Source organism: Erpetoichthys calabaricus, chromosome 9 (genome assembly GCF_900747795.2).
Source record: "Erpetoichthys calabaricus chromosome 9, fErpCal1.3, whole genome shotgun sequence".
In the NCBI taxonomy this organism is placed as follows: domain Eukaryota; kingdom Metazoa; phylum Chordata; class Cladistia; order Polypteriformes; family Polypteridae; genus Erpetoichthys; species Erpetoichthys calabaricus.
Genome location: NC_041402.2, coordinates 138,702,873 through 138,719,633, shown reverse-complemented (window position 1 = coordinate 138,719,633; position 16,761 = coordinate 138,702,873).

Sequence of the window (16,761 nt, the reverse complement as noted above, 5' to 3'; positions counted from 1 at the left end):
CAATGTGTGCCATATGTATGTTCCATATAGCCCTCTTTTTTTGTTGGGTCAGTTGCAGGGAATGTCATATCCCTAGAACCTGTGTCTGACCAATGAAATATTGACAAAGGTCAAATATTTGATGAAGACACTGTACCTGATTATTCATAAGGAGGAGAGGTACATTTTCCAAATCAAACTCCACTCTGATCAGTCCCATGTGCCCCAATCACATTTGGAAATCCTGGGTAATGAGAATGTTAGGCTGATTGTGTGATTCTTTATGGAACTGTGGGTGTTTTGGCCTGTGTATTTCCTACCTGCAATGGCATGAAACGCCTCTTTTATTGTCTGCACAAGCAGGTGTCCAGGAAACACTGAAAACCCGAAGGAAATATTTCAGAGCCAAACAGACTTTACGAATTGCCTGGCAAACTGCACTTTTAGATAGATTTTCCGCATCACCTACAGTATATAAAAAAAGTGCTTCTTGCAAAAAACCTCAAAGCAATGCATACTGTGTGTGGTTGTGAGAGCCCGACTTCGCAGAGTTTCACTTCGAATATAAGGTCCTAATAAATTTTTGAGGTACAATATTCCCCCTTGGCTAAAGCGGTATCTTTCGAAAAGAATTTCCTCCGGGAGCAATAAAGGATCTTTCCGATCACGCAAACCCCTCTCTATATGAAATTCTCTTCTTATAATTTGCGTACCGATATCAATTGGTGGGCGGCACGGTGGCGCAGTGGGTAGCGCTGCTGCCTCGCAGTTGGGAGATCTGGGGACCTGGGTTCGATTCCCGGGTCCTCCCTGCGTGGAGTTTGCATGTTCTCCCCGTGTCTGCGTGGGTTTCCTCCGGGGGCTCCGGTTTCCTCCCACGGTCCAAAGACATGCAGGTTAGGTGGATTGGTGATTCTAAATTGGCCCTAGTGTGTGCTTGGTGTGTGGGTGTGTTTGTGTGTGTCCTGCGGTGGGTTGGCACCCTGCCCTGGATTGTTTCCTGCCTTGTGCCCTGTGTTGGCTGGGATTGGCTCCAGCAGACCCCCGTGACCCTGTGTTCGGATTCAACGGGTTGGAAAATGGATGGATGGATGGATATCAATTGGTAGCTCATTTATGTACGGCGAAGTCATGACTGAATGAATTCCACGCACGGACACTGATTAAGTGTGTGAGCTAATCCGTCATTACGTAGAACAAACCTGCACCGAGCAGGTTTGAGGATTAGGATGTGTTGCCATGGCAACACTTCCAGCAAGAGTTTCGAAAAACCAACAGATCCAGGATCAGGCCAAATCGTCAACAATTACATCCAACTAAACGACTAATCCACGCACGAAAAATACCCCCCTGCTCCGGGCAGGTTTGAGGATTTGGATGTGTTGCTATGACAACACATCCAGCAAGAGTTTCGAAAAACCAACAGATCCAGGATCATGCCAAATCGTCAACAATTACATCCGGCTAAACGAGTAATCCACGTATGAAAAATACCCACCAGGACAGATTAAGAAAACCTGGACCTAGACTGTTATTGGATGTTTGCAGCAAGAGTCTTTTTGAAAACCATGACTCATTGATATTTTACAAATCTGTTACAATTTACCATTGTAAATTGCTACAGATCTAAATAAATAATGGCTCTTTCTTGAACCATCATGTGGATGGATCTTTTGAGAACTAAAAATGGTTCCTCTTGGGCATCGCTCTAAGGAACCACTCTGGCATCTTCATTTTTAAAAGTGTAGTTAAACACTCTGCCTTGAAAAAACAAAAATGTGCAAAGCTTACAAATGGTTTTCTTCTGTTTTTAATTCTATTTTTAGATTTTAGAAAAGTCATCTTTTTTAACTTTATTCCCAAAAGAAATGTGTGTCTCTTGGTTAGCTGCTTTTAACATGTTAGCAGTTCCTCTTAAACACTCATCATCAGAAGATTACCTGGGGTGTCTGCACTGTGGAGCAGTCAGGCCATTTTGCATTATGTTAGAGTAAGGTGGAGAGTTGGAGTGAAGGATCACTGGCAGTAAGAAGAGAATGGAGCAGAGACGGGAAGACTGAGAGAAGAAGCGAGACAGGAGATGAGTGTCAAGAATGCATTCTTGGGTTTAGTATCAAATGTTGGCAGTTACTTTTGAATGTTCTGAAATATAATTATTGTTTTAACATAATTTTTTGTTTATGATGCCACCATTTTGTTTTTATAATCTATGTCATTGTTTAATATATGCAGAAATGTATTTATTTATGTCATATTGTTTATAGTAATGATGCCTGTTGCTGGTCACATAGGTGTGGTGGATGATATAATCACATCACCTCTATATAAGATGATGGTAACACTGCTTCAAATACAATTCTTTGGATTTTTCAATAAAAGTCTTGCACAAGATGTAGCTACATATTTGCCTTTCATTTTATAACAATTTATTTTCCAGTCTTCTTACATATTGTCTGATGTCTGCCATTGTGGCAACCTGCCGCTATTAGGGATAAACATGAGTACTCAGTAGTATTTGTCAGGTGAACATGCTAACCCACTAGACAGAGAGGGGTTCAAGCACTGCTTAAGGAGACCCAGACTAGGCAAAGGGTTCTGTTTTATTTGTTTGGTACCTTCTGCCCTCCCTTATGTTTACTAATATTTTGTGTGCTTCATACAATAAATGAAATATTGTTATACTTTATGAAATCCTTGACAGTCTTCTAGATGTGAAGGCACAACATATGGACAGCCCTTTGTGTTACAGGTGTCACTGGTGACTGTTACTACGTCTGGCTATTCAATCATGGATGAAAAGTTGATACAATGTAGAGTCAAGGCAGCAGGTTTGAGAGACTCCAAAAGCAACTACATTATGTTTACTGTATCTGTTTGATATAACATGTATATATATGGGTACAAATGAACTTACATAAAATTGGCACAGGTCTTGAGTTTCACTTCAGGCTATTAAGGAACAATTGTTTAAAAGGCAGCTATGTTATAAACAAATAGCAACCCTTATCCATTAACATATTCACCAGGAATATACAGAGTCGGAGCAGGAGTCTCCAACTCTGGTCCTGAAGTGATACTGTGTCTGCAGGTTTTCATTCTAAAACATTTCTTAGTTAGTGACCTGTTTTTGCTGCAAATGAACTTTTGCCTTAATTTTAATTGTCCTGCTGTTTAAGACTCAGACCCATTAATATCAAAGACAGGTAACAGAATAATTTACAAATATTTGCTATCTCTTACCCTATGTGTACTTTCAGTGCCTTTCCTTTCTATTCATGTGTGTCTGAACGTCTCTTTACTGGTGCTTTCTTGAGTGTGTTCCTCTAAAGCCTGCTTCTCAGACTCTTGTCATTATTTTTAAGGTGTCTTTCTCACCTCCTAGCCAGTTTTATACTTTTGATCTTTGAAGGCAGCTTTCTCAGCGTGCACCATTACTCCTCTTCATGCATCTCACACACTTCCTCCTTCTTTGCATCACCAAAGCCAAACTGACCAATCACACCAAAACCTAACTCACCAATCGGATTGTTCTGAGAGAATAGACACACAGATTTCAATGTTTTATTACATATTAGATAAAGAAAGGTGAAGGTCTCAGTAATGTCGACAAAACATTTTGACGGTGCTCTTAGAAAAAGAATATCAACAGTTTTAGAAATCTCTGCTACGGCAGAATGAGAGCATCAACAAACCAATTAACCAATTATGGGTTTAATTAACTACAAGAATTCTTGTTGTTCTAACTAAGAATTGGTTGAAGTTTGAGGCCCCAATTTTGTTGGTCAACTGTTAGCTTGTTTCACATATCATTTCTGTTCAGGTGTCATTTGAGGAAAAAAATTAAGCAATTCAGAGAACTAAATCTTAAAAAACAGGTAAATTAAAATGAAGTGAAAAGAAGATAATTAGCAGCAAAAAACTGGTCACTAATTAAGAAAAGGGTAAGAATGGAAACCAACAGTCACTGTGTACCTCCAGAACTGGAGTTGGAGACCCATGTAGAAGAGAGATGGTATCATCCTGTGATCTGTTAATCTGATACTCTTTAACTACAGTTTGTCAGGTTTCACCTTGTTTCTTGCCCCACTGGCTCCACTCTTCTAAATTTTCATTCTTTTACACCATCCCTTGCCCATTTTCTAATTGTTTAACAGTTAATGTGGAGTCAGGAGGGACTACAGCACATTGACCTACTTCAGTGATTGGACAGGATTCCTCACATCTTAACAGCACCTATGTTACTTTAATTGCGTACATGATTCATATGAATCTCATTATGTGGGTTATGTTAGAATTCATGTTAAAATGCACCACCTAGTGGAATTGAAAGAGGTAATATTTAGTCATCTTATTGTACACTTCAAGGCATAGAACTGAAGCTACATATCAGAAGCTCCTAAAGCTTCATGTTGATTTGGGATATAACTGTATTGTGTAAATTCATTGGATTATCAGAAGGCGAGTCCAACCTAATATTGCTGATATGTGAGTAGAGCTTCTCCTGTCTTTCTGTGTTATCTTAATTTTAAGGAGATCCTTATTGTGATAAGTTGTTTGTAAACATAATTCTTCATATCTTCAAGGAATGATACTGTGACACTATTTTTGCCAAATATGTTTTCTGGGATGGTTACTTCAGAGGGTAAGCTTCTTGCAGAGGATGACATTGTCCCTAGATAGTTGTAAATTTTGACACGCCACCTTCCATCCAACTCTGGCTCAACTCTATGAGTCTGGCAAGTCCTTTTATATCAGCCAACCCGGAAGTACTTCTGCTCTTCTGCCCTTGTGATCTGCAAACACTTCAGGGTTAGGCAGAAACGTCATTACATACAGCTCCTCCATTTTCACAGCACTCCCTGGCAGCACCCACGGTATCCAATTGGGCTGAGATATAGAACTCTAAGTCCCATGGTGCCCTGTGGGAATCTGGGGCACTGAAGCAATCCAGGGGGGCTGCCATCTAGAGTCCTGGGGGAAGCAGCACCCTAAAGAACCTGCCTTCCCCATCCTTCCATTTTTTCAGCGTCCCGGCCAGGTTGGGCTGCCAGCTGTCCCATGGAGTTGCTAATGTGGTCTGAACTGATACGTATACATTAACTAAATGAAAGGGGGAATGCTGGTACAGAGTAAAGAACTGCTGGTAAATAACTCACTTAATCCCACCTGTTAGTGTAAAACTAATCCAGTTGGAATAGGGTTTAAGTCAGCTAGTTCCCTACTACTAACTATTTTCTTTAAAAGTTAAACATATAAAGAAAGTTACAACATATATTTCAAAAATGTCTCTTAATGGAGATACACTGTCAAACTCTGGCTTGTGGAGATAAGTCTCACAAGAATCTTCGTAAATGAAAGAATTTATTTCACAAAACAGAAAAATAGATCAAATTGCACAAAGAACACAAAAGGATTTGCCTAAAAAGGCAATAAGGTGAACAAGTTCCAAAAGCACAGATCCAAAGGAAAATCCATATCAGAAAAAAGAAAAATCCAGAAATGTATTAAATTCAATGAAAATATTTTACTTACAGACTCAGTCCCGAACTACTATCTGCTGCCTTTGACTTACTCAGGCCCAAAAGGAGAGTAGGTTTTAAAAGTTAAAAATACAAAGAAAGTCCCAATGTGTAACTCAAAAATGCCTCATAAGGGAGAGATACTGTCCAACTCTGGCTTGTAAAACAAAAATCTTTATAAATGAAAGAATTTATTGCACAAAACAGAAATATAATGCTCAAAATAACACAAAAGGGTTTACCTAAAAAGTCACCTAAGTTGAATAAGTACCAATTACACAGCACCAAAGGCAAATCCAAGTTATAAACAAGAAAAATCCAGAACACAGTAAATAAACAGTACTTACGTACTTCTAATACACACTCAGTGCTCAAGTGCTGACTCACATTATTTCACACTACAATATGATTGTGACAACAGCAGTATATGAAATTAGATCTTCTACAACAATCTGACCTGGATATTTTCATACATGCATATACAGTCATATGAAAAAGTTTGAGAACCCTTCTTAATTATTTGGATTTTTGTTTATCATTGGCTGAGCTTTCAAAGTAGCAACTTCCTTTTAATATAAGACATGCCTTATGGAAACAGTAGTATTTCAGCAGTGACATTAAGTTTATTGGATTAACAGAAAATATGCAATATGCATCATAACAAAATTAGACAGGTGCATACATTTGGGCACGCCAACAGAAATATTACATCTATACTTAGTTGAGCCTCCTTTTGCAAATATAACAGTCTCTAGATGCCTCCTATAGCCTTTGATGAGTGTATGGATTCTGGATGGAGGTATTTTTGACCATTCTTCCATACAAAATCTCATACAAAATATCCAACCCCTGCGTAACTTCAACTTTGTGATTGATGCTTGAACATTATCCTGAAGAATTTGTTGATACTGGGTTGAATTCATCCGACTCTTGACTTTAACAAGGGCCCCAGTCCCTGAACTAGCCACACAGCCCCACTGCATGATGGAACCTCCACCAAACTGACAGTTTAAACCTTTGAGATAGCTTTTTGTAGCCTTCCCCTAAACCATGATACTGAACAATCTTTGTTTTCAGATCTTTTGAGAGTTGCTTTGAGGATCCCATGCTGTCACTCTTCAGAGGAGAGTCAAAGGGAAGCACAACTTGCAATTGACCACCTTAAATAGCTTTTCTCATGATTGGACATACCTGTCTATGAAGTTCAAGGCTTAATGAGCTACTCCAACCAATTTGGTGTTGCAAGTAATCAGTATTGAGCAGTTACATGCATTCAAATCAGCAAAATTACAAGTGTACCCAAATTTTTGCACAGCAAGTTTTTCACATTTGATTTAATTTCATACAACTAAATACTGCTTCACTAAAAATCTTTGTTTGGAAAACACCCCAGTACTCAGATGTTCCTAGGAAATGAAAGACATGCCACTGTTATCTTTTTTGTTGAAAGTAGAGTAAATTATTATGCAGGCTGAGCGGGGTTCCCAAACTTTTTCATATTACTGTATACGTCCATTCAAACTCTAACTATATAATACTCCATTATAATGTTACACTGGGATATTTACAGTTGATTTGGGCCCAGTCCCCACCCACACCCACTTCATAATTCAGAACTAATAATGCTAATACATTAAGATCTGCTGTCTTAAGTATTGGTAATCTAAGCATTTAGCATGTGAAATGCAAGACACCAAAAATAACCACATAAACTATATATTTTCCTATATGCCTGTTCTTATGTGAACCCCACCAGTCATTGTTGTACAGAATATGCAGAGGATGAGACAGACCTCCATCATAGCTTATACTATTTGAGAATATTAAATGACTATTTGCAGAAGAGGCATGTGTAAGTAATAGGCAAAAATAATTTACATTTCCATTGACAATTTTATTTTAATTAATAACCTTTCATTTGGTTAAATGTTTTTTGTTAATTAAGTGTTATTTTAAAGTTTACAATACTAATTCTACTCAGTACCTAAATACATTCTAATATGACCACAATGACACATATTAAAGTTAAATTTGAAACCAAAACAGCAATATTTAGCAAAGAACATTTTTGCTAAATAAAAACATTTCTAGTTTTTATTTAAAACTGCAATCAAAAGGTAAAAAATATGTGCATATAGAAATTTCTATTCAAAAGGAAATTCAACTCCATTGCTATATATTAATATCTAAATAATTTAATAAGGTAATTCTACAATGAAAATTTTCATACACCTATACAAGGTCAGATTTATAAATGTCTTCAAAAACAGAACCAAACGTGCCAATATTAGACATTCCAAAATTTTTCAGGTGAGATGGTGACAGACAAATACAGTGTGCACTCACTGTGACAAGAGGAATAGGAATTGTTTTTCATAGTTTCAGAAATTAGAAATTGGGACAATTTATGATCCTCAACACATGGGATCCAAATACTATATGTGTTCTACTTTCAATCTCTGAAGCAAATAAAATCTGCTTTAAGTTGGTTTGCTTTATTCAGTATTTTGAAAAATTATATCAATACACTTTCGGAGGCTTTCTTTTTTCTGTTTAAGCTGATTTTCTAATGTTTTAGCTTCTTTCAAAACCTTATTCAGCTCATGTACCAATGAAATATCCATTGCTACTTTCTCACTGAAGGAAAAAAATAAATACAAAATTTAGCAAAACAAAATATGTGGAGTCCTGTAAGAACAGAAAACAAAATACAAAAATTAATATCAATTGTTTTATCCAGTGATCAATAAAAAGTTATCAAAACTCATTCGGAAGTGGTTGCATGGTGAACTGAAATTTTATAGCATTTGAGTTGCAGGTCATATCTGGAATAGTGTGTATTTTCAGTGACTTGTTGAATAACATTCCACTATCATTCTTATATAATGCATGAAAAGTTTTATACAACCATCTCTTGATGTAATAGAAAATAGTTCAACATGTGCAAATTAGTGTGAATTTGATTGTAGCTATCTTATATACATACTATATGCATTAAAGCATACTTTTTTACATAATATCTAAAAAAAACAAAAGCAATACGGAGTTTCTGTTGATTGCCCTGCAGTTTACATATTGTGTAAGATTACCACAGATCAACTTTTTACAGTTTATGCATAAATACTGTGATGGACAGCCGGCAGTTTTCCACTTTATCTCAGTCCATTTTAATGAGCTTTGGCCCAGAGAAGATAGTGATGTTTTTAGATCATGTTCACATATAGCTTCTTCTTTGCATGATAGAGCTTTAACCTGCATTTGTGGATGGCATGGTGAATTGTGTTCCTTGGCCCATACAGTGATTTCCATGACAAAATCATACCTGTTTTTAATGCAGAGCCATCCGTCACTGTAGATGATGAGACATTCAAAGTCTTTGCAATTTTATGTTGTGGTACATTTCTCTGAAATTGTTTTACAATTTTAGATGCAGTTTTTGCAGATTTGTGAACCTCTGCCAATTTTTACATAGATAGATAGATAGAGAGAGAGACAGATACTTTATTAATCCCAAGGGGAAATTCACATGCATACATACATACATACATACATACATACATACATCTGAGATACTTCTTGCCAGTTAATCTAATTAGTTGCAAAATGTTCCTCCAGCTGTTTCTTATTAGTGCTACTTACGTTTCCAGCCTTTTGTTGCCCCCATCCCAGTTATTTTGAGATGTGTTGCCATCATATTCAAAATGAGTTAATATTTTTCCTGAAATTGTAAAGTGTCTGAATTTCAACATTTGATATGTTTTCTATTGTAAATAAAATATGGGTCTATAAGATTTGCAAATCATTGCATTCTGTATTTATTTACATTTTACACGGCGTTCCCAACTCTTTTGGAACTGGGGTTGTATTTTTAATTACAAATTAAGTCTACCTCTAGGAGAACTCATTCTCACCCTGTCTGTACAGAAGGCATTTTAAACTGTTCAGTTAAGATGCCTTTTGACTTCTTAGTGTGAAGTTTTGTCAATGAACAAAAGTACAGTGCATGGTGGGGAAGATGAAACACTTTTCGGGACTTTGAAGATTTCTTTTATGCTTTTTCTTGCTTAACTCTGAATCATAGAAAACTGTCCTTGAGCCTTCTGATGATATCAATGTAACAACCATTTTCATGTGCTGTGAAAAACTGCAAAAGTTAATTTCAACATGCCTTGCTACCAGAGTGTGTGCATTTTCTTTGGGAGAAAGAATTAGGGGCAAAGCAGATAATGCTCATCACCAACCCTCCTCTCAGCCGCTACTTTCAAAACTGCCAAAGAATTATCTATTTGTTGCTTGCTAAATCCTAGCTTTGCTTGAGAACATAAAACCTGCAAGAAAAGAAGACACCTGGGAGTGGAATGCATCATACTACTTCAGCTTGGAAAGAATGAAGGTTTAAACACCCAGTTTCTATTATTTTGTGGATCTCCTTACATACAATGTTACAGGTTTTAATACAAATAACTGTAACCTACAAATAAAAGATTAACAATAAATACCATTGTCTAATTATTATAACCAGTGATTATGGATTGTCCATTCCTAGACTAACTGAGGTCCCTTATGTGCTCAAGGGGATGCATTTGATGCCTACTATTAGATGTCCCTCGTGTTTAATAAGCTGGGTATAATATATAATGACACAGGTAAAAGGTCAAATGTAATAGGTGCATAGCTGATTTTGAAATTTCTTCTTATCCCCCATTCAGAAAAGAATCTAAGAGGTTAATTAGTACCTTTTCGTTTAAGTGATCTGACAACATGATAAGCATGTGTTTTCTTATGAGTAAGAGACAGTCAAGGCAATGTGGTAGTTCTTAAACTAATTCAATGGTGGTCTTGGCACTCTGCTTGGGGAAAGCGGTGAGGAAAGCTATTCATCCTACTAAACAGACAGAGAACTCCCTGTAAAGAAATGTTCAGAGCTATAGCACATTATAGCAGGCATACACTTTCAAGTACCAAACATTGAAAACACACTTTTTCATGTCTGTGGCTTTACGTAACATTGAGGTGACCTTCTCATTCAAAGCTACAACTTTCAACTCTACAGTATAGCACATACCAGGAGCTTGTAAACATTACAACACTTACCCATGGTAACAATAAGTAAGGTAGAGATATAAACATGAAGGAAGTGATGTTTGAAGAAGTTCCTGAGGGATTTATATATACAATATATGAAATGAACATTGCTCACTTGTTGTTGCTTATGAAATATTAAGAGTTTAGTTCCTGTGTTTTATTTTTATGCTAAGACAGATAAAAACGGGTAGCTGAAATTTGTGGTTTATGACATTTGGTGCATAAGTAAAACTTTAATATTATTTTTTCTACACCAGTGCTACAAAATTATAAAACTTTTTTTGTAGGGAATTCCTTGTTTTTTTGCACAAAACTAGGTAAAGAGAGACATTCACCTCATAAAATTAAAGACTAAGTGAGCCATTAAATGAGGTCATGCCCTGCTTCCTCCTTCCTTTACTAAGTATTTAAAAACTGTTTATAAACAATTCAGTTTAAATAGATTTACATCAAAACTGTACCTCACCTATATTGTTAGCTCTAAAGCCCTGACCTCTCGGTATTTGTTTTCTTAATTTTGTTAATCATTAAGCTGGATATTAAATAATTTAATAAAATCATTACATGTCTGAAAAGTTAAAAGAAAACAAGAAACTAGAGAAAATAAAAAATATTAAATTCAAAAAGAGAAAAAATTAAAAATGTGTACCTTAGAATATCTGAATAATTTGATATAAGTACAAGAAGTTCCTCATTAACATCTGCAAAATAAATATGCACTCATTAAGAAACTCAGGCAGGCAAATGATTCATTACTACGATAAAATTATATAATTTTGCTCCTCAAAATAAACACGACTATCCCACTGCAATGAATAAATTCAAATACAAAGGACAACTTAAATTACTCCAATCTTGTGCAAAGCAAAATTTCATTGAATTAATCCTCTTATGAAATTCAGTACCTGGAAATGGACCAACACATGTTCCAAATACTGCTAAAGAAGGTAAGCATAGTTAAACAGAATATGTATTTTTTATAATTAAGTATCAGGTAAGAACACATTACCAATCTGTAATTTATCAATTTATATAATAATTTCAGATGATTCATTTCCAATAATAAGTGTTCAAATCAGTGTTTCCCAAGTTCAATCCTGAGGAAGCCCTGTGGCTGTGGATGTTTATTCCAGATAATTTCACAATCTGTGTGTCACTCTGACTTTTACATCTATGGTACATGGAGTAGACATAAGCCAAATTCCCAAGCTGCACTTGCTGAACTGCTGATGTCTCAAGCAAATTGGATTATTTGTGTGGAAAATTGAATATCAGCTTGTTATTAAGTATGTGTAATACTTATTCAGAAATTTTGAACTTCAGCATCAATTTGCATTCTTTAGGATGCCTAAAAACAAGATTTTATGAGTGAAAAATGGACAATGAGCTTGACCCAAAGTATTTTAATAACTAAGATAATAGGAAAATAAAATGTTTTATTTATTTAAGCAATAGTAAAGACATTTAGAAATACCTTTCAAAGCTACCTCAAATGTCACTGAAGAATGTTGTGTAAACGCTTTATTATCCATTGGATTGTCTCTGATTCCACACTGCTTTTCAGCCTATTTATATAAGAAATACAATATTATATTCAGTGTCAAGACAACATCTATTCTCACTGCAGGTAAAAATTAACTTTCATGTTTACCTTCCAGCTTGTCTTCATTACTTTTCCAGTTGCTGCCATACCATAAGGATTTTAAGTTATTCCTCTAAATAATGACTTAAGTCCTGGAAAATATTATATATAAGAAGGTAAAAAAGACAATATAAGAAGTTAAGAATTAAAATTTGTGCAGCAAGTGGAAATCTGCAAGGTACCACAACTTCACCATATACCAAACCTGAAATTTTATTTGTAAATTGGCTGCATCGGTAGATGATTTGTATTCTGTTTCTTACAATGAATTACAATTTAATCAGCAGGAAGCGACAAACGTCTGCTGTCTCTGCATGTTCTTCTATGCCAGCCATATACTTGGTAAGGTACTTTTAAGTGTTTCATTTCACAGGAAAATAGACAAAGCCTAGCTCAATACAGAGTACTGAAGTGTTTAAAAATTGGGTAGTAACTAAAATCAGATAATACCATGGACTACAGTGACAAGTGATCACTGTATTTTTAAAGTTTGTGTAATAAATACATTTGTAGTAGTTAATTCTGCAATTAATGGATTGCACTTTAGTGAATCGGGTGCCATGCATGTGGATAAAGTTACATCCCATCAAAGGCTGATGATGATAGAAAATGTTGATGCACCTGATCAGGTGAAGGAGGTTAAAGGATAAAAGATACTGAATAATTCTACAGTTTTTTTTTATTTTTTGAACCAGAAAAGGACTGTTAGGCTTCAGATAAAACAGTTATATACTGGGCCACTCACAGTAAAAGGACAGAATCCCAGTACCAGTTCTAAGCATAGGGAAATTTACAGTTAACGCTTCAGAAGAAATGTTGAAGTCATAAAATTCAGGTTAAGAAAATGGATGGACATGCTGTATGATATGTTACTGTTTCATAAAGAGCTAACAGATGTGGAATGTAAGTATGTTTGAGCAGTGATTATTTCATTTAGTCTTGTGGACTTTTACAGCAAATTGTTTTCATTCCACTTTCTAACTTAAGATCAACTCCATGACTTAAATTTTACTTCTTTAAAATGCTTATTTTAAATTCTGAGGTTCAGTAAAGGTGAAAATGGAATATATATTATTTTTTTAACATATTTATAATGTTTGTTTGTTTTATAAAGAGGTAACAATATTTATTTCATTTACATACAAATAATTGCAATAAATGCCAATTCAAACTAGAAACATAACACAATAAAATTAATCTAAGAATTTCTGGATCTTCTGAATTGAACTTACTATCTGTACATTCCTAATTTCAGTTAAAATGGCTTTGCAGCTAACACTACTACCTCACAGCTCCAGAATTTTGCTTAACATAGCTCAAGGAAGTAATTCTTTATTGGAATGAGTAGTTTCAGAAAATAAAAATAGGGACTTTAAATAGTGTTTATTATCTTAAAAGTAACTACCCCTTACTCTCAAAAATTGATATGGGAAAAAAAGGATTTTACTTAAAGGTCCGACATATGGACTTATAAAATAAAACAAAATACGTAAAGAAAAAGTACGCACGGGAACACTTAAACCATGTCCATAATCACAAAAAACTGCCATCATCTCGTCTATAAGACGTCTTTTCCGGTATTTTTTGTTTTCTCAAACGTCCTTGTCTTTTGTTATACAGATGGGAAAATTAATTGATTAAAATATCGCTCGTTTATATATTTACTGAACCCATCGCTGAAACAAAGCGAATGACGAGCATGGAGGTGCTGACTAGCTCGTATTTACCGTCACCTTAACGAGAAACTGTATTTATTTGACTTACCGGTTTATTTAATTTGTTTTAACCTCTCACACGACATACATTAAGTTATGTAAGTTACACAAAACGTAGTGAAGAATACAGAGAAGGCTACCTTAAAATTCTGTCCAGCTTGTGCTGCTTTTATAAACGGCACAGCTTACATTACTGTGGAACCCGCCTAAAGCTGTCTACACCGCCACAGAAGACAAACCTTTTTGGCGCGCAAGTCAAGCGCGAGCGGAAGACGCAGGCGCGCGCCTTCTTTGAACTTGTACGACTCTCAACTGCAGTCCTTTGGTGAGGCCACTATCACCGTTATTCATGTAAGGGCTAGACGTTGGATGGAGGGTGCGTAGACGTGATCCGTTGCTCGGACCCCAACTAGGTGTTCTGAGAGATCCACGGAAAAAGTATGTAATTTAAAAACCTTGAAGTCGCTTGAACTTAAACATGCAAAATATATAAGAAAAGCAAGGAGTGCACAAGCGTACAATATGTATACGACTAGCCGCAAAAATATTAGAAACAACAGCTCAGATTATAAGTTTTATATATTAATATTAAAAAACAAAGCATGATCAATTTCAATTATTTTGAGAAAGAAAGAGCAAGAGAGGGAAAAGAATATTTGAAAACATTCTGGGATCTATTTATTTTCAAAATATTAGGTATTTTCATGAATTAAGGTAAAAAATATTAAAAGTAAAAATAAATTAAAATCATAAAATGAAAACAATCAGCAGATTTAATTCCTCCCAGTTTGCTGACTGTTGGCACTAAAATCAAGCTTTGGGGCTGGAGTTTGACAGAGCAGAATGGAATGGATAACCATAATGAGAGCTGGTATGCTAGAAAACAATTCTGGTACATATCTAAGAGTGCTGGTAATCAAAAGCAAAGAAAGAAAATACAGGCCCACTTCAAACACCAATGCAAAAAAATTTAGTGAGCAGGAGAGTGGGACATCTCCATTCAAAGTAAGCAGATGAGCGTCTAAATGTAAAAAATTTTGGTAGTCGGGGCAGGGGTCCCCTTTCAAAGTTTGTAGATGCGAATGTGTATTGTAATAGAGTAGCTTGTGGGGGACCCATTAAGTTTAAACTGACACTAAAAGTCCAGGGGCATTTGTATAATTTGCTGGTATCAGGGTTTCAGCCCTCTCTGTGATGTGTGTGGTCTTACATACATACAGATTCAAAGAGCATAGAGGGATGGGTGGTCCCTTTGGGCTTTTGCACATGTTAATATAGTAGTGTAACATAGATCAGAGGCTAAATTGTATATAATGGACAAAATGATCAAGAGCTTACCACTATTGTCAAGTACAGTATATAATTGAGGTAAAAGTAGATCAGGGGTTTAAGCCTCTAAAGCCACTACTCACCTTCTGATGTCACTATGTCACTGCTGGCTGGTCTTGGATCAAAGGACACCAGTTTCTTCTCTGCTTCTCTCTCAATTCATTTTTGCTTTTAGCGAGGTAACACCTACTCCCAGCCACAATGCCTGGCTCCAGCACTCAAAGTTTATAACACTCTTGCTAACCACTGGCCTTCACATTTTCCTTAAGCTTTACTAAACTATCTCTTTTCATTTCACAGCTGACTGTAGATGCCAAATATGAACATGCCTCGTTTTTCCTGCCTCTTCTTCTGTGATTCAACCACCCTATTGCTTTGTGCTGCTGTTTGGCTTGTCAATTGCTTCTGCTATGACCTTTGTTTGCATAAAACACCCTCTCAGAGTAGAGCATGCAGATTAGCATAATATTAATAAATATCAACAAATAAAAAAAACATGGGTTGGCTATGCGTTAGAAATTTAACATCTTAGTTAAAGAAGGAAACTTATCCTCAACAGGAAAAATCAGTAATCAGACAGGAGAAAAGCTGTTCATTGTATCTTTTAATTACTCTTCAGCAAAATGCCTTAGAGGGAGCATTCTTCAAAAGCATTCTGTTACAGCATGGTCGGAATGATCAGAGAAACAAAGAACAGAGGTTCCTTTCATAAACTATTGAATTTACATACAGTGTCAATCAATGCATACATTTTACTCTGGATAGTTCATTGGGTTACACCCAAATGACTTATATAAAATCAATTTAAGTCGATTATATTATATTCCGGTTCTTCTATCTTTGAGTTAAGCCACCACTTTTGACGTTTCTGTGCATATAACAGCTGTCTATTCTGGTTATTTACAGGACATCTGCTGACTTCTTAGTCATCTTTCAGTACAATTTCTTGTTCACTTGACCTTTATCTGGTTTCTTGATATGTCTGAACAGGTTGTTTTTTTTTTGTTGTTCTTTATTTCGTCTTATACGATTACTCGTATTAGAAATTTGTTAGTTTTCGCATACCCCTTGGGGTCAGAGCGCAGGGTCAGCCATTGTACAGCGCCCCTGGAGCAATTACAGGTTAAGGGCCTTGCTCAAGGACCCAGCAGAGTAGGATCTCTTTTGGCAGTGACGGGGATTCGAACCGGCAACCTTCAGGATACCAGCGCAGATCCTTAGCCTCAGAGCCACCACTCCACCCCTGACATCTATTAACCCTTTATGCTATTTCTTTAAGATAAATGCTTATTTTTATATGAAAGCATATTAAAACACTTTATTGTAATAGACTATGTGACTCCTAAGTTAATCTTTCTTCCACAGCAAATTTTCTTTTTTTTTATAGAAACAAATCATGTGGTGGGTGTAGGAACACGCTATCAGTGCATGCTCTCAACCAGCACTAAAAAATAAATCAAATCTGTCAAAGCATTTTTGAGATTCTGGGGAA